Consider the following 20233-nt stretch of genomic DNA (forward strand, 5'->3'; position numbering starts at 1 on the left):
GTCGAGCCTTCTTCAGACTGATGTCAGGGGAGTGGGTGTACAGAGATAAAATGTAGTCGGAGACAGTAAGACTAGTAAGAGAACTGAGAAGGGGGAGGGGAAGGAGAGAGGGAAAGCAAGGGCTGCTTGAGGATAAAATCTAATTGGCTTGGTAGGAATGCAGTCATAGTCATACAGTGTGAAACAGGCCCCTCAGCCCAACATGCCCACACCGATCAACATGTCCCATCTATACTAGTCCCACCTGAAGTATACCCTCAGCCTTCTCAGACCACTGGTGTATTAATCTTTGTTGTTGCCTCGTGCTTCTGTGTGTAAGCCAGCAGGTGTAATACCAACAGAAGATAAGAGTGGTCGAAATGAGAATGAGAAATGGAGCAACGGACATATTTGAGGGTGGTGTAGCAAAGGTCAAGCGTGTAAACAACCCACACAGGAGACATGCTGATGGTATTTTACTAGTATGTTCCTGAAGTCCAGGCTATGCACCAAGCATTTTGTGGCACAGTGGCCCAGCTGGAAGAGCTGCCTCAGCATCAGAAACCTGGATGCGATCCTGACCTTGGGTGCTTTTTTTTTTAGATTTAGATTTAGAGATACAGCGCGGAAACAGGCCCTTCGGCCCACCGAGTCCGCGCCGCCCAGCGATCCCCGCACATTAACACTATCCTACACACACTAGGGACAATTTTTACATTTACCCAGTCAATTAACCTACATACCTGTACGTCTTTGGAGTGTGGGAGGAAACCGAAGATCTCGGAGAAAACCCACGCAGGTCACGGGGAGAACGTACAAACTCCATACAGACGGCACCCGTAGTCAGGATCGAACCCGAGTCTCCGGCGCTGCATTCGCTGTAAGGCAGCAACTCTGCCGCTGCACCATCGTGCCGCCCAATGTGTGTGCAGTTTGCATGTTCTCCCTGAGATTGCGAGGGTTTCCTCTGGGTGCTCCAGTTTCCTACCGTATCACAAAGACATGCTGGTTTGTCATTTAATTGGCCCCTGTAAATTGCTCCCTGTGTGTAGGCAGTGGACGAGAAAGTGGGATAACAGAACTAGTGCGAACGGGTGATTGATGGTCGATGTGGATTCAGTGGGCCAAAGGGCCTGTTTCCATACTGTACCTCTAGACTACAATAAACTAAACTGCCCTTTGACTCCTTCCTGTAAGCCAGTTTTTAATCCAATTGCTCACCTTGGATTCCGTGATCTAACCTTTTCGACTAGCCTACTGGGCTGGAATTTGTCAACGGCTTTGCCAAAGTCCATATTGATAATGTCTAATGCCTTCATCAATCCTCTTGGTCACCTCTTCAAAAAAAACTATCAGATTCGTGAGACACTATTTCCCATGTTGACTATCCATGCACAAACGCCACGCTGACTATAAATACGACAGTAACCAATAACTTTTAAAAATCTATTCACGGGATGTTGCAGGTAAAGCCATCATATATTACCTAGCCTTAAATGACTTTGAACATTTGAAAACACGGGTCTGGATTTCCACATCATTTCAGCGGCTAAGAAATGCTGGAATGGCACATTATGCTGAAAGGGTGCGATAAAGTAAGGTGGGAGAGGAACATATAGGCTGTCAACCCCAGCAGGAACCTAAGGCCAAATAGCCGTTTTTTCTGTGCTACAAATTAAATCTAAAATGAAGCCAAGACTAAAGGCAGACCAAAACAGCCTGCAACAAGGCCATTAAACGCATCAAAGCTCATCCCTCTAGCACATTAATCCTGTATAATTGCATCCACATGCATTTTGATTCCCTTTCTCTTCACTCCCCACATTACTGGTTGTGCTGCTCCTTCCCAGCCTGGCAAATCAGGCTAAACATTTTGTTCTCCGCATAAACCCTTCCTAACATCTGTTTCTAATTTTATGTTTCAATATTTCTGCTGACATCCTCGGTTCCCTATTTCTGGATTACTTTATCTATTTCAATTAACGAGGTCAAAACTCTGAGCAGTAAATGTCATAAATGAATTTGGAAAATAATCAGACATTTCGGGGGGCTCAATTTCGACATATTATTCTGCTTCAAATGACTAAATTAACATCTGCATAAAAGCACCACGTTAAGCATTATTACATGAAGATTGCCAAATGTAACAACCTATATTTTGAATACCATGATGCTGTCGATCATATTTCATTACCCTATTAATAGCCATACTTCTGGATTGCTGGGACTTTAATTCTCTTTTTCACCTATTTGAATGAAATCCGAAACTTACAACACAGCTGATGGCCATTTGGCCTACCATTACTGTGCTGCCTTACTGGAAAGCGATGTAAAGAATTTTTGGTGAGACCAAAACTCATTTCATGCTTATACCCCTCCTGCTTCTTCACCCTATTTGTTCCATATCCTCTCAAATGTATAAACATAGTATTTGAACTGTAGTCACCAGAGATGATACATAGCATTTGTTTAGTGCAATAATGTCAAACAGCATGGAAAATGGGCCCTTCACCCCAGCTCATCAATGCTGACCAAGTTGCCCATCTAAGCTAGTTCCATTTGCATGTTTTGACCAATATCCTTGTAAAACTTCCCTATCTATGTACCTTTCCAAATGTATTTTAAATGTTGTTATTATAGGTGCTTCAGCCACTTCTTCTCACAGCTTGTTCTACATACAGTATATACCATCCTCTGTGTTAAAATGTTAATTTAAAATGTTAAAAATTTAATAAGAATTCTTATTAAATCTTTCCCTCTTACCTTAAATTTGTGCCCTCTAGTTCTTGATTCCCCAACCCTGGGAAAAAGACTGCATTCATTCTGTACATGTCCCTCATGACTTTGTACATCTCTAAAGACATTATACACACATTATAAAGAAAATATAGATCATGTTTTCCACTTTCTTTAAAATCCTGACCAAGTATTCATTTTTTCAATGTCAAACATTTAGGAAACTGGAAAGGAAAATTTCAAATTGCTCGTGCTGGAAATCTGAAATAAAATCAGAAAATTCTGAAAACACTCAGTAGGTCAGGCAGCATTTATGTAAAGACAAATATTTAACAATTTAGTTTCAGGACAGAGCAGAGTTGCAAGTTTAAAAGTATGCAATTTGTTAAAAACAAAGTGTTTTTTAATCAAACAATGGGATTTTTCTGTTGGTTCAAAAAGGAAGCTGGATGTAAAATGTCTTGATCTGTCCTTCAGACGTCCCAGAGTTGGACCAATGTAATATAGAAAAAAGGAGCCAACTTGCACACAGAAAACTGCCGCAAACAGCACAGCAATAATGACAGATGTCATTTCGAAATTTTGAGTGAGGACTATATATTGGTCAAGATACTGGATAATTATCGAAATTATGCTATGGCATATTTCGCAACCACCTGAGAAAGGAGACAGGGTCTGACTTTATCATCTCATCCAAAAGATGACACCTCTAAGACTCCCACAGAACTGCACTGGAATGTCAACCACTATTTAAGGTTTTTAGTCTCTGGAGCAGAACAAGAACTCAGATTCTCTCACCTCTGACCCATCAGGCATGAGTTCTACTATCTGACAGCAATGGCTCACTTAATGCTAATGAAAATCAGGAACCAAACTTGGCCCAATTTCCCTCATGGTCCTGCACAAGAGAAATGGGGCTTGAGGAGAACAGACCATGATTGCTGCATGGTGAAAGGCGATAGCATGCAGATTGACATCTTTTAGGCAAAGGCGATAGCATGCAGATTGACATCTTTTAGATGAGTGGCAAATTGCCTGAGTTTACAGTCAAATGCTGCAAAATCCACCTTCATCTGGAATAATTCCTCAAGCATGAATCTCTTTGCAGAAGATCGGAAATGCACTATGCAGCATTGGGCACATCCAATCACTTCAGGAAACCTGATTACCACCAGATTCAGGAACAGGTTCTTCCTTCCAATTATCAAACTATTGAATGGTCCACCCATTAGATAGGGTGTAGTCCTGATCTTTCAACCGAGCTCACTGCAGATCTTAGACCTTTTCTATAACTGTAATGCTATATTCTGCACTCTGGTATTTTTCTCTTTGCACTATCTGTTGTAATTATATAGGGTGTGATGTACTCGTTTAGAGCATAATTTCATTTGACTGGATAACCAAACATTAGCTTTTCACTGCATTTCGGTGCAAGTGACAATCATACCGATAGTCTGAAGAAGGGTCTCGACCGGAAACGTCACCCATTCCTTCTCTCCTGAGATGCTGCCTGACCCGCTGTTACTCCAGCATTTTGTGATACCTTCGATTTGTACCAGCATCTGCAGTTATTTTCCTACACATCATACTGATAGCAGAACCTTAGAATTGTCACCTTTGTCAGTGAAATTCATAAACATTCAAAAGCTACTAAAAATAAAACATAACACTAAAAATGTGTACAAGAGAAATAATTTTAATTTTAAAATAATTTTAAAATGATGAAATATATGGAAATAAATAGATGACCATAAAATAATGTAATTGTAAATTGTTTTTGCCCTTCTCCCTTGCAGCCTTGCTTTTCCATTCAGATAAATAGACTTACTCTTCCTATGCAAGTCTAAATTGGACAGTGTTCAGTGGGCAGATTTCTTAGCTTAATTACTCCCAACTGGAATCCACATTGTCCAAAAATCAAACTTTAGGCCTTCTATTATCAGATTAGTTTTGGAGTCAAACAGCAGTTGTTCAAATGCCAGTGTTTCTGCTGAAGATTCAGGTCACTAAACAAAAGCCTGTCTGCTGTCATATGTTGGCACAAGTCTGAAGAGAAGCAGGTGCAATTTTTATTGTGTTTCACCACTAAACTGAAATGGTAGACGTGTCCTTGGTTTAATGCCTCTTTTCAAAATGCAGTACTCCATCAGCACTACATTGGAGCTCAATTCACAGACTTCTAAGTCAGAGCTGAAAAAGCTTTCACTGAGCTGAGATAATGCATATCTAGGTCATACTGGGCAAGGCTGGTGGTCAATTTCCTTCCCTATGATAATCCGTGGTTTCACGAACACCATTTCTGATATGATGTTTCTAATTCCAGGTTTTCTCAACAAACTAAATCTATGTTCACAAACCTCTTTAGTAGGTACTGAAATTATGCCTTTGGCTTATTTGTCCAGTCCTTTGGTTTATTAGCCCAGAAACATAAACAACTATAATTATACATTGATAATACGGTCAGCCCATAAAGTCACCGGTATGCTCTGAGTTTTGGTCTACTTACAATAGCAATATACGACAGCAGTGAAGGCATAATTAATACTTTCAAATGCTAGAGATACTAGATATTGGTAACATAATCACATAGATTGCAGCAATTCAAGTATGGACACTCCTCCACCTATTGAGGTGGTTGCTGTTGTAATACAGTAAAATTAGCATAAAGACACTTGAAACTTCAGATGCTGGAATCTTGAAAAAAAAACTGCTGGAGGAATTCAGCAGGTGAAGCAGCAACTGTGGAGGGAATGGCCAGACAACGTTTCAGGTTGGTATCCTTCTTCAGATTGACCAAGCAAAATTAACAATCAATTTGTGCACATCTATCTCCCACAAGAGCAAAGAGCAGATAACAAATAAATTCATGGCCAGGATCCTGGGGGAATAATGCCACATGATTCTTAAGTCCACCCAAAAGATTGGACATGGCTTTAGTTAGTATCCACCGAAACAATAACTCATCTGAAAGCACCATTCCTTTAGCACTGCAATATGATGTCGATATTTTGCGCTCATGTCTCTCATGCAGAGATCGGACTCGAAACCTTACAAGTTAGGCTAAAGTGTTCAAACCGACTGAATTGGAGGTGCTGGTCAGTCCATAGTCTCTCCCCTTTGCTATCAGTGCCCAAAATTTATTTCTGCATGCAATGTCCTTTGCTTATACACCTCAGGTGCCATGTTATTACCTCCCTATTTCTTTTGGGAAAAAAACTCTTAAACATTCCCATTTATTGTGTTTTCAACAACTTGCACCAAATTTCTCAGTTCAATTTCACTTTTATTGCCTTCATCTTCTCACTGGGGATCTGCCTGCAACGCGAAACACTCCAGAAGTCTTGCATGTTATTTGTGTACAGCTGTCGTGACTGGGTTCACTGGATATTTATTTGACACAGGAATATTCGACCCATTACTTTTCCCATTTGATAGCTCAGAGATCAATCATTTATATTGTTACAATGCATTGCATTGGACACAACTTGATCAATTTTATTATGAACCATGGACAGGTTGGGCAGAATGGCCTGTTTCCATGTTGTAAGAGTATGGACATTGACATTGTGGGCAATCATTTAACCTAACGTTTAAACTTAGTAAATTTGGAAGATTTTACAGAGATGGCAATGGTGGTGGTAACTTTCCCATGCTTTGTGGTACTTGTTGCAGATAATCCAGCTCTGAAGCCTTAGTCTTCATGTACTCAATCAACCAAAGGCTGTGCTATGCATTGAAGGTGGTGATAAATTTATATGCCCCTGAGATATCGGAAGAGAGACCTGCTGTGAGTGTTATTGTCAGAAGGTAGTAGAGTGTAATATGGTCAAGTTGGTAAAGGACCTTTGTTTTACGGATGTTGAGTCTTTAAGCTATCCTCTTGCACGCTTCAATGAAGTGTTGTTGATAGCATGGAGTATTGCCTCCATGTTCTGGAATGTTGTTGCAGTAGGGTGAATATTTCCCATTAGTTTTGAAGGTTAGCTCCATGTCTACAGGATGTTTCTTGGAAGTGAGGTGCAACCAAAGGAGATTGGGTAGTGTGTTGGGTGACATCTGAAGCAGACACTCTATTCCAAGCTCTGTCAGGGCAAGATATTATTATTATATTATTATAAGAGATCACTGAGCAGAGGAAACTCAAGAACGTACACAAACTCTCCTTTAAGAATAAGGTGCTAGCACGTTATTTTCACTCCCCCTCCCACCCCTCCACCCCCCCTTTCCCCCAGTGCACATCTACATCAGTGAGACCAAGCATAGATTAGGCGATCAGTTCGCTGAACATTTGCACTCTGCCTGCCAAGGCCTGCTGGAGATCCCGGTTGCTAACAATTTAAATTCCCATTCCTATTGCCATACTGACCTTTTTGTTCTTGGTTTCCTCCACTGCTAGAGTGGGGCCACATGCAAAATCCCTTTTCCTTGCACCCATCCAATCTCAAAGTGCTCCATTTCTTTTTATAGTCCTCTTTTCCCTCCCCTCTGCCTCCTCCCACACATATCCCTCCCTCTGCTTTACATTTTGCACCTCCTCTTCTCTTCTTTCCTTTTCTGACACCCTTTTGTTTCTTTTTCATCTCTTTGCCTATCTGCCAATCTCCCCCCCCCCATCTATCACTTGCCAGACTTTGCCCCGCCCCCACCTTTCTTTTCCAGCATTCTTCCCCCAACTCCATCTGACTGAGGGTCCAAACATGAAATGTCATCTGACCATTCTCTCGATAGTGATGCTTGAGCCACTGGGTTCCTTTAGCACTTTGTTTTTTTTGCCCAAGATTCCATCGTCTGCAGTTTCTTGTGTCTCCATTTCATTTTTGTTGGGTGGTCAGAATTATTCAGAGAACTCCAGCTGTGCTCTAACAATCTTATAGCCTGTGTGACCTTTTTGTTCATATATTTTCTGCTGTGGTCAATAAGCACCTGAAATGAATTTTGAATCACTACTTTCAGGTATCTATGGTTATGGAGTCCAAATATTCTGATGGGAAAAAATTTGGACTCCATAACCATAGATACCTGAAAATAGTCACAGTTTCTAAGGTTAGCTATGATTCACCCACCTTCTCTTTATCAACACTACCATCTTTGTACCATTCAATTTCTCTTATTCTCCACTTTAGTAAACAATCCCAGTGCCAGAGACCCAGGTTAAATCCTGACCGCGGGTGAGGCCTGTGTGGACATTGTACGTTCTTCCGCTGACCGAGTGAATTTCCCCTTGGTGCTCTGGTTTTCTTCTATATCCCAAATATATGTGGATTGATTGGTTAATTGGGCATTGTAAATTGCCCCTAGTGTGTAGGTGAATGGTAGAATCTGGGGGGAGTTCAGGGAATGTAGGGAAAATAAAAAGTGAGGATAATGTGGTGTTATTGTAAATTGGTTGCTGGTCAATGCAAACTCAATGGGATTTTCTGTTCTAAAGGCCTGTTTCTGTGTTATATCTCTTTATCTCTTTGTTCTCTTTGTCTGCTTTACTTCCCTGAAACATAAAACATGTTTTATTTCCAGCCTTTCTTATTGTTGGTGAAGGATCATCGACTCAAAATGCCAATTCTTTTTCTTTCCCCGTAGCAGCTATCTGCTGCTGACTTTCCAACACTTTCTGTTTATCTTGTCCTGATGATATATTCCCTTCTCTCACTTACCCTTTCCAAATACATTAGATATGACAGTGACTGCACCTCAAAAGCCAATTAATTATAAATTACTCAAACATCTTGAGGTTGAAAAAAGCACGATACAAAAAATCTAATTTGTAACCGCTTTATATCATAATTTGGAATTGCAGCAAGGAAATGAAGTGTAATTCATCCAAGGATAGGGATAATTTAATGTAAAAAAGCTATAATACTAACCATCCCCCATTCAAGCTCCCAGTATCCTGAGAGATTGACAAAGGATATTGTTCACAGAGTGAGATTTGAAGTCTAAAGATTTGTTTATGGGGGACCTATTGATTATTCTGAACTGGAGAAGAAACATTATGGGAAAAATCTAGTTCTCTGTAAGTAATGTTTGCCTTTGGAAACCTTATAGCCTGTGTGGAGACTCCACGGGAATCTAATCACATGATAGGGGAAATGCGAGACCCGCACATCGATCCTAAATGTGGTGAGAGGGATAAATCAGTAAGTTGGTTGATGTCAATCAATACAGCTCTTTTACTGGTTAACCCAGAGGGTAAACTTCAAAAATCTATCCTGACATGTACCTGGTCTTCCATTATTATTCATGTACTAATAAGACTCTCCAATATGGTATAATAGATTTGCATTTAAACTAAGTTACGATTAGTCTTTCTTGTGCAAATGTGGGTATTAAATGGCGAGCAGCAGCACAGCAATGTGAAGATGCCATTCAGGCTAATTGTAAGTCAAAAGAAAATATGAAATATACTTGAGTTGTACACAAGTATCTTGTGTACAACTGAACTTGTTCATTCAGTTAGTACACAGCTGATCTGTACCATATTGCCATTTTTCTGGGGGTGCAATTTCTAGTTTTTGAATTTTTGAAAGTTAAGGGAATTGAGGAGTATGAGGTTAATTCAGGACAGGGTGAAAGATAGTTTTTATGTTATTGAATAGCAGTGCAGGTATGAATTGCTTGCTCCTAGAGTCATGGAGTCATATTTGCCCACACCGGCCAACAATGTCCCAGCTACACTAGTCCCACCTGCCTGTGCTTGGTTCATGTACCTCCAAACCTGTCCTATCCATATGCCTGTCTAACTGTTTCGTAAACGTTGGGATAGTCCTAGCCTCAGCTACCTCATCTAGCAGCTTGTTCCATATACCCACCACCCTTGGTGTGGAAAAAGTTACCATTCAGATTCCTATTAAATCTTTTCCCCTTCACCTTGAACCTATGTCCTCTGGTCCTCGATTCCCCTACTCTGGGCAAGAGACTCTGTGCATCTACCCAATCTATTCCTCTCCTGGTTCATATAGTTCATTTTGAAATTGAACAGCTTCAAACCCTGCCTCAATGGCCCCATTTAGAACAGAGATGAGGAAGAACTTTTTCAGTCAGAGAGTGGTGAAGGTGTGGAATTCTCTGCCTCAGAAGGCAGTGGAGGCCAGTTCGTTGGATGCTTTCAAGAGAGAGCTGGATAGAGCTCTTAAGGATAGCGGAGTGAGGGGGTATGGGGAGAAGGCAGGAATGGGGTACTGATTGAGAGTGATCAGCCATGATCGCATTGAATGGCGGTGCTGGCTCGAAGGGCTGAATGGCCTACTCCTGCACCTATTGTCTATTGTCTATTGTCTATTGGGAGAGAGATTTCCGCTGCCCTTTGTTATGTAAAGTGCTTCCCAGTGACATCCTTGCAGTATCACACTTTAATTTTATGATTGTCATTGCCAAGAAGTCATAAAAACATAGAAACAGGCCCTTCAGCCCATCATGTCCAAGCTGACCATTAACCACTTATCTGTACTAATCCCATTTACCAGCATTTGACCTATAGCCTTCTTATGTCTTGGTGATTTCAGTGCTCTACCAGATGCATTTCACATGTCATGATGGTATCTGTACCTATTACCTACTCAAGCAGTGCATTCCAGATTGCAACCATTCTCTGGCTTAAAAATGCTTCTTCTAAGACCCTCTAATCCTCTTCCTTTTCATCTTCAACCAATGTCCTCCAGTTTTAGATATCTGTTATGGGGAAATATGTTTGTCAATATCCACCCTATCTATTGACTTCATAATTTTGTATACCTCTAACAAGCACCTCTCTGGTCTCTTTGAATCGAAGGAAAACAAACCCAGTCTATCCAGTTTCTCGACATAACTGATTCATTCCATCCCAGGCAATATCCTGGTAAATCTCCTCTGCACTCTCTCCATGGGCTTTTTACCTTCTTATAATGTGGCAACTAAAATTGCTCACAAAACCCCAGGTGTGGCCTAATCATGTTTTTATGAAGTTGTTCCATGACCTTTATGAACAATAGACAATAGGTGCAGGAGTAGGCCATTTGGCCCTTCTAGCCAGCACCGCCATTCAATGTGATCATGGCAGATCATTCTCAATCGTTACCCCGTTCCTGCCTTCTCCCCATACCCCCTGACTCCGCTATCTTTAAGAGCTCTATCTAGCTCGCTCTTGAAAGCATCCAGAGAATTGGCCTCCACTGCCTTCTGAGGCGGAGAATTCCACAGATTTACAACTCTGACTGAAAAGGTTTTTCCTCATCTCCGTTCTAAATGGCCTACCCGTATTCTTAAAATGTGGCCCCTGGTTCTGGGCTCCCCCAACAGTGGGAACATGTTTCCTGTGTCTAACGTGTCCAATCCCTTAATAATCTTATATGTTTCGATAAGATCCCCTCTCATCCTTCTAAATTCCAGCGTATACATGCCTAGTCGCTCCAGTCTTTCAGCATACGACAGTCCCGCCATTCTGGGAATTAACCTAGTGAACCTACGCTGCACGCCCTCAATAACAAGAATATCCTTCCTCAAATTTGGAGACCAAAACTGCACACAGTACTCCAGGTGCAGTCTCACTAGGGCCCTGTACAACTGCAGAAGGACCTCTTTGCTCCTATACTCAACTCCTCTTGTCATAAAGACCAACATGCCATTAGCTTTCTTCACTGCCTGCTGTACCTGCATGCTAACTTTAAGTGACTGATATACAAGGACACCCAGATCTCTAATATGCTCGTTATGCTCTAGTATTCTATTCCCTGGCTAAGGGAAGGCCAGTATCCCATGTACCTTCTTCACCATTGTACCTTTGTGGATCTCTAGACTTGTACATCAAGTTTCCCTGGTCCTCAATTCTACCTGGATCCGTTCCATTAATTATGCATGTTCTACACTTATTAAACCGTCCTTGCTCTGGATTCCCACTCATGAAGAAATGCTTAATTCAAAAATTGCCTTAACCATTTCTATCCTCAACAGGTAAACAAAACTATTCATTTGAATGCCCATGAGTGGTACTGGCATGAGGAACAGGTGTGGGTGTATCCATGATCTCCTTCAGCACCCTGTCAGCAGCAACTCAAAAAAGGTTTTGCCACGTGAAAGTGATCCATATTTATCCTCGAAGGTATTTATTCACAAAATGCTGGAGTAACAGCAGGTCAGGCAGCATCTCAGGAGAGAAGGAATGGGTGACATTCTGAGATTTTCCTTGCTAGAGTTATCTGGTTTGCTGGATTCTAGTTCTAGTTCTCAGGGTTCCCATTCTGTTCCTTTAAAAATAATTAGCTCCCAATTCATCACTCGGTATTCTCCAAGCACTATCTCCAAGCACTCCAAGATGATTTTCCTTGATCTGTATATTGAGGAATCATCTTGGGTATAAGCTATTTTAGATCCAGTTTTGTGCAAAGAGAGGTAATTAGTGATTTTGTAGGAAGATCTTTGGCAAAGATCCATAAAGATTGAAAGTGATTTAGTTCAATCTTGTCAAATAATTGTAAGGATGTTAAATATAATCAAAACAAACAATGAAAATATAGTGTATGAGTTGGCTGTGTTGGATTGGGTAAATATATCAAAAGGGATCACCGAAAGTGATAACATTTTAATAATGCATTTTTTTTTTTTTTTTTTAAATAATACATTGCTTACAACAAATATGTTTCAGAACACACAAATCCAAGTAGTGAATGGCAGGGCCCTGGGGAATGTTGTAGGGCAGAGGGATCTAGGAGTGCAGTTTCATAGTTCCTTGAAAATGATGCATAAGTAAATAGGGTGGTCAAGAAGTTTTTGGTATATTGGCCTTCAACAGTCTGAGTATTGAGTATAGATATTGGGATGTTATGCTACAGTTGTACAGCATGTTAGTGAGGCCCAAATTTGGAGTATTATGTTCAGTTTTGGTCACACTGGTACAGGAAGGATGTTGTTGAGCTGGAAAGAGTGCAGATTTACAAGGACATTACCTCATACCTGAACTTCTGGGCCTGAGGTATAGTGGGAGGCTGGCAGGGCTAGGAATTTATTCCACGGAACACAGGAGGATGAGAGGTGATCTTAGAGGTGTATAAGATCATGAGGACAATAGATAAGAGTGAATGCACAGAGTCTTTTACCCGGCGTAGAATCAAGAAACAGAGGACATAGGTTTAAGGTAAGAGGGGAAAGATATAATAGAAACCTGAGGGACAACTTCTTTTACATAGAGAATGGTAGGTATATGCGATGAACTGCCAGGGGAGATTGAGAAGCTGAAAAAAATAGCTTTACTTAAAGCTCGTATTGGAGAAATTAGCAAGACTAAAACCCAAGCAAACCACAACTTGACTTGACTTGAAAACCCGGACCTTCACCCTATGATTTGGAAGGGATGGCGATTGAGATAGTAGATGTCTGTTTGTCATCATGCAAAGTTCCATTGTTCTAATGAGGTTCTCAGAAGGTGTATGAAGGGCCCTGACCCAAGATTGACTGTGTAGGAAAGAACTGCCAAGAGAGCTGGTAAAATTTGGAACTTCAACAAACTGCAAATCATGCTAAATATATTGTTAAATTTGGGAAAAGTCCCACATTGGTAGCAGCCCTGTTCATAGGCATTAACATTCCCCTCCAATGCCGAGTTACAAGCATTTCCTAGTGTCTCACAGGCATTCTGTTGTCACTAAGTTTTGTTCAAGATGTTTCCTCTTCACTTGATTGGTCATGGTGTGTGTCAGATGTCTGCTTTTGTTGACACAGCCTGCCAAGTGTTTACAACATTGTTTATTCTAGTTGGCAGAAATCAGGAGTAGAACCAGGCCTCCTTTCTTTGCATGTTAATTATTAAGACACCATGCACAATTTTGTTCTTTGTTTTCAGTGGTTGGCATTGTTTGGGAAAGTCTAACAAACTGCCAAATGAAGAACCAGTGGTGGCTCCTTATGTTTTCTACTCATCCTTGGCTTTTATTTATCGTATATCTCAGGCAAATGTGGGTCCCTTGAAGACAGAAGCTGGGGAATTTATTATGGGGATCAAGGAAATGGCAGACGAGTTGAACCGGTACTTTGGATCTGTCTTCACTAAGGAAGATACAAACAATCTCCCAGATGTTCTAGTGGCCAGAGATCCTAGTGTGACGGAGGAACTGAAGGAAATCCACATTAGGCAGGAAATGGTGTTGGGTAGACTGATGGGACTGAAGGCTGATAAATCCCCAGGGCCTGATGGTCTGCATCCCAGGGTACTTAAGGAGGTGGCTCTAGAAATTGTGGACGCGTTGGTGATCATTTTCCAATGTTCTATAGATTCAGGATCAGTTCCTGTGGATTGTAGGGTAGCTAATGTTATCCTGCTTTTTAAGAAAGGAGGGAGAGAGAAAACGGGAAATTATAGACCAGTTAGTCTGACATCAGTGGTGGGGAGGATGCTGGAGTCAATTATAAAAGACGAAATTGCGAAGCATTTGGATAGCAGTAACAGGATCGTTCCGAGTCAGCATGGATTTACGAAGGGGAAATCATGCTTGACTAATCTTCTGGAATTTTTTGAGGATGTAACTAGGAAAATTGACAGGGGAGAGCCGGTGGATGTGGTTTACCTCGACTTTCAGAAAGCCTTCGACAAGGTCCCACATAAGAGATTGGTGGGCAAAATTAGAGCGCATGGTATTGGAGGTAGGGTACTGACATGGATAGAAAATTGGTTGACAGACAGAAAGCAAAGAGTGGGGATAAATGGGTCCCTTTCAGAATGGCAGGCAGTGACTAGTGGGGTACCGCAAGGCTCGGTGCTGGGACCACAGCTATTTACAATATACATCAATGACTTGGATGAAGGGATTAAAAGTACCATTAGCAAATTTGCAGATGATACAAAGCTAGGTGGTAGTGTGAACTGTGAGGAAGATGCTATGAGGTTGCAGGGTGACTTGGACAGGTTGTGTGAGTGGGCGGATGCATGGCAGATGCAGTTTCATGTGGATAAGTGTGAGGTTATCCACTTTGGTGGTAAGAATAGGAAGGCAGATTATTATCTAAATGGTGTCAAGTTAGGAAAAGGGGACGTACAACGAGATCTGGGTGTCCTAGTGCATCAGTCACTGAAAGGAAGCATGCAGGTACAGCAGGCAGTGAAGAAAGCCAATGGAATGTTGGCCATATCAAGAGGAGTTGAGTATAGAAACATAGAAAATAGGTGCAGGAGTAGGCCATTCGGCCCTTCGAGCCTGCTATAGGAGCAAAGAGGTCCTTCTGCAGTTGTACAGGGCCCTAGTGAGACCCCACCTGGAGTACTGTGTGCAGTATTGGTCTCCAAATTTGAGGAAGGATATTCTTGCTAATGAGGGTGTGCAGCGTAGGTTTACTAGGTTAATTCCTGGAATGGCGGGACTGTCGTATGTTGAAAGACTGGAGCGACTAGGCTTGTATACACTGGAATTTAGAAGGATGAGAGGGGATCTTATCGAAACATATAAGATTATTAAGGGGTTGGACACGTTAGAGGCAGGAAACATGTTCCCAATGTTGGGGGAGTCCAGAACCAGGGGCCACAGTTTAAGAATAAGGGGTAGGGCATTTAGAACGGAGATGAGGAAAAACATTTTCAGCCAGAGAGTTGTAAATCTGTGGAATTCTCTGCCTCAGAAGGCAGTGGAGGCCAATTGTCTGAATGCATTCAAGAGGGAGCTAAATAGAGCTCTTAAGGATAGCGGAGTCAGGGGGTATGGGGAGAAGGCAGGAACTGGATACTGATTCAGAATGATCAGCCATGATCACATTGAATGGTGGTGCTGGCTCGAAGGGCCAAATGGCCCACTCCTGCACCTATTGTCTATTGTTTATTGTCTATTGTTTCCTCCACCAGCCCACCCACAGACAGAGAGAAGGCAGGAGTTACTTGAAATTTAGAGAATTCAACGTTCATATCTCTGGGTTGTAAGCTGCCCAAGCGAAATATGAGGTGCTGTTCCTCCAATTTGAAACCTAATATTTTTCTCCAAACATGTTGGACATTTCCAATTCAAGCAACTCAACTATGGAGTGAATTCAGTATTAAAGCGTTTCTATAGCTGTCCCCTTAAAGGAATCAAAGATACACTGAATATCTGCAATGACAAACAGATATATAGCTGTAGAAAAATTAAGGTCCAAATGCATCTTGAAGTATGGTAGTATTGAGTTTCCAATTGAATGAATGAATGAATGAATGAATGAATGAATGAATGAATAAGTTTATTGGCCAAATATGCATTTACAAGGAATGTGCCTTGGCGCTCCGCTCACAAATGACAACACAAACGTACAGTTAACAATTAAGAATAAAGCATAACCACATCAAAACAATAAGGATACAACATTACGGTCTAAACATGTGGGTGAAAATAAACCAGAGCAAAAAAGAGACTACAGACTTTGGTTATTGAGTAACTCGTGGAAAAAAGCTGTTTTTATGTCTGGCTGTGGCTGCTTTGACAGTCCGGAGTCGCCTTCCAGAGGGAAGTGCTTCGAAGAGTTTGTGGCCAGGGTGAGAGGGGTCAGAGATAATCTTGCCCGCTCGCTTCCTGGCCCTTGCAGCGTACAGTTCGTCAATGGGGGGAAGGTTGCAGCCAACAACCTTCTCTGCTGTGTGAGCGATCCGTTGCAGCCTCCGGATGTCGTGCTTGGTGGTTGAGCCAAACCAGCCCATGATGGAGAAGGTAAGGACGGACCTAATGATAGCAGTATAGAATTGGACCATCATTGCCTGTGGCAGATTGTGTTTCTTCAGTTGCCGCAGGAAGTACATCCTCTGTTGGGCCTTTTTGACTCTGGAGTCGATGGTGGTCCCCCATTTAAGGTCCCTGGAGATGATGGTTCCAAGGAACTTAAATGAATCCACAGATGTGACTATGGTGTTGTTGACGGTGAGTGGGGGGAGGGGAGGGGGATCTCTTCGAAAGTCTACATTTAGTTCCACTGTCTAGAGAGCATTGAGCTCCAGGTTGTTGCGATGGCACCAGGACGCCAGCTGTGTCACTTCCCCTCTGTAGGCAGATTCCTCCCCGTCCTGGATCAGTCCAATCAGGGTAGTGTCATTCACAAACTTGAGGAGCTTGACAGAGGAGTCTGTGGAGGTGCAGTCGTTGGTGTAGAGAGAGTAAAGGAGAGGGGAGAGTACGCAGCCTTGCGGAGCTCCTATGCTGAGGGTCTGCGGGTCCGAGATGTGCTTTCCCAGCGTCACATGCTGCTTCCTGTCCGTCAGGAAGTTGATGATCCACTGACAGAGGGGTTCAGGCACAGTCAGCTGGGAAACTTCACAACAAACAAGCCATCCTATCCACGTACCTGTACAAATGTCTTTGAAATGTTATTTATTGCATCGGCTTCTTTTAGCAGCTTGTTCTATATACCCACCACTGTCTGTGTGAAAACGTGAATCAGCCCATTGTCCATCTAAGTGCATGTATATTCTATCACTCAGAATACTTTCTAGTAACTTTCCTGCCCTTCTTGAATCGAGGCATAAATTTTGCCTTCCACCAGCCTTCTGGCACCTCGCCTGTATTTAACAATCATTTATAAATTTCAGTGAGGGGTCCTGCAATTTCCTCTCGCTTCCCACAGTATCCTCGGATATATCTGATCAGGCCCAAGAAATTTGCCTATCTTCATACACACCAGGACCTTCAGCACCTCTGCGACCATAATACTGACTAATCTCAAGACACATACAGTGACTACTCCAAGATCCCCCATCCTCCTATCTTTCTCCACAATAGAAACAGAGGAGAAGTACTCGTTTAAGACTTTGCCCATCTCCACACAGAGATGACCCTTTTGATTCCTGAGGGGTCCCGCTCTCTTTCCGGTTTCCTTTTGTCCCTTTACTTTCTTATAAAATCATTTGGGATTATCCTTAATGCTATCAGCTAGAGCTATCTTCTGTCCCATTTTTGCTCTTCTCATTTCATAGAAACATAGAGCCATAGAAAATAGGTGCAGGAGGAGGCCATTTGGCCCTTTGAGCCAGCACCGCTATTCATTGTGATCATGGCTGATCATCCACAATCTGTAACCTGTGCCTGCCTTCTCCCCATTTAGTTTTTTAACTTACTCCTCTTTTCCCTAAAACTCCTCCAGGGATACACTTGATGCCAGCTGCTTATACCTGTCCCATGCCTCCTTCTTACTCTTGACCAATGTCTCAATTTCCCTCGTCATCCAGGCTTCCTTACATTTGCCCGCCTTACCCTTCACTCTAACAGGGACATGCATGTCCTGAACACTTGTCAGCACACTTTTAAAAACATCCCACTTTCCTGATGTCATTTTTCCATCAAACAACCTACCTCGATCTACTTGAGCAAGTTCCTGTCTCATACCCTCAAAGTTGGCATTGTCCCAATTTAGCATTTTAGGATATAACGGGCCAATGTGTGAGACATTGACCAGTATGGGAGAGACGGACTGAGGAGGGGTGAGGCGTGAATGGCAGAAGGAGCTAGGTGGGATAATAGCCATTGTGTTCCTACTTATCACCCTCCAGCCTCTGTATCCACCCTGACACTTCCCTCCCCAACCTGGTTCGATCTGCTTTTTTCCCCTTGACTCCTTTCACTTGTCACATACCTGCCTTTATCTCCCTGCTCCAGCTTTCCCCCACCTGGATCCTTCTGCCCATCATCCTTCACCCCTCCTTGGTCCGCCAGTCACCTACTGGTCCCTGTTTTATGTCTCCCCATCTCTTAGTACCAACTATCTTCCTGCTCCAGTCAGTCCTGATGCAGGATCTTGATCCAAAACATCAACAATTCCCCCCCACCCCTCCAAATGCTGCCAGTCGACGGAGTTCCACCAGCTTTTTGGTTTTTGCTCTCATCGTGAGATATGGATGCATGTCTCAAATGAATACGTCCTCAATAAATGCAACTAACACTAATTGAAATAATTCACATAGATACAATCAAAATACGACAACGTTTTATACCATGAGCACCCGCTCCACCAATAATTAGAGTCAGCGACTAGATGTTCTGTGGCTGTGCTAAAATGAGGCAATAGCATTGCTCCCAATCACCCTGCTGATCTCCTGCAAATCTGTATGGGAGCTATTTGAGGACATTTCAAGCCCACGGTATCTTAAATCTTATTCCCGACTAGGCATGACCTTGTCTCCATCAGGTAACTGGCAGACCCAAGACCAAAAACTGGAAGAATTGTAGGATAATCTTGCGCGTAGCATATTCTGCGTTATGCTGAAGTCAAACAAGTGTGAGGACACATAGATCTTAGTTTTATTAAGGTTCAGATGAGGATTGAGATACTTCTACCCTCTCCCATTCCTATTAAACTGTCTCCACCCTCAGCCTTCATTCCCCACCTCCCTCCCCCACCCATGAGCTGACATTATAAATAATCCCTTCCCTTGTCATCAGATCTTCCTTAATTAAATCTCTGCATTCTCTGCCTCTATGAACTGCCGGCCCAGTTCCAACCCCTGTCATCCTCTGGTGCTTTACTGACCCACAAATTGATCTTTGGTCACCAGTACTGAATGTGTGTGAGAGTATTGGCTTCTGTTATACTCCCCTCTCAACATGCAGGTCCACTGCTTTCAACCACATGTTTAGATGCGAGTATCAAAAGCAACTGATAGCCAGCGACAAAGGTTAAATGCAATCTCCTCCCCTCCCCACCCTCAAACCAAGCTATCCTTGGAACATCATCTATGATCTTTCAACAATGTTAAATAAAGGCATGCTAATACACCCACCCTGCCACAGGTGACAATGTCTTCAACTGTGAAACTCTATACCTCTCCACATCTCCTATTTTAAAAGTCTCCTTAGTACCTACATCTTTGATGTTATGGTCCATTACCCCAACATCAATTTTTGTAAACTATTCTTGTGCCTTTGGGAGTGTTTCATTATACAAAAGACGCCCTAGAAATATAAATTGTTGATTATAACGCAAGTGCAGAAACACAAGCTAGCGTATTTTACTCCAAAGTTAATGATCTTTTCAAAGCTCTGAATATTCATCACAGGGGGTTTCCAGGAGTTCTTTCCAAAGAATTATTTTCAACTTCCTGTCTACTCTTGAAGCCAGGCAAATTAACAAAGCAACAGTCAGTATTAATAACAAACAGCAACGCAAGCCTGATAATGTACCTTGATAAGACTTGGCTGCGAAGTTTCACATTTCCATCGGTCAAGCTTCCAGTTTTGCCCAGCAAAGTCAGGTCAAAGAGCTGGTTGGCCTCATGCTCTGTGAGCGTGAGGACAATAACGTGAGCAATCGGAGTATATCTTGTCGTGAGTAGCTGGGGAATAGTCCTGAGAGTATTGAAAACTAATTTCTTTTAGACAATTGTGAATGGTTCAGAACCTTAAATAGAGTGGTGGATTGGGATGGTGGGAGTGGGTGGGGGGGGGGGGGGGATTGGATGGGGGGATAGGATTATAATGTGGCAGGATGTAAACAATTCTGGTTGTGTGGTGAATGGTGGATTTCAGTGTTGAATCAACAGAATCATCATGAATGAAAGAGAAGGGACATTGACCCTGCTGTGAGGCGCTGTAAATGGAGAGGAAACAAAGTGCTTGTA

General features: G+C 42.3%; 1 protein-coding gene across 1 annotated transcript in view; it reads right to left on the reverse strand.

Annotated features, from left to right (window-relative positions):
* Positions 1-19918, reverse strand: part of fam120b (family with sequence similarity 120 member B) — a 304787-nt gene extending 284869 nt beyond the window's left edge. Inside the window, exon 1 of the mRNA XM_078405398.1 lies at positions 19797-19918. The gene's annotated coding sequence lies outside the window, so the exon portion shown is untranslated. The remainder of the gene's footprint in view (positions 1-19796) is intronic.
* Between the last annotated feature and the right edge of the window lie 315 nt (positions 19919-20233).

This window comes from Rhinoraja longicauda, chromosome 9 (genome assembly GCF_053455715.1).
Source record: "Rhinoraja longicauda isolate Sanriku21f chromosome 9, sRhiLon1.1, whole genome shotgun sequence".
Lineage (NCBI taxonomy): Eukaryota > Metazoa > Chordata > Chondrichthyes > Rajiformes > Arhynchobatidae > Rhinoraja > Rhinoraja longicauda.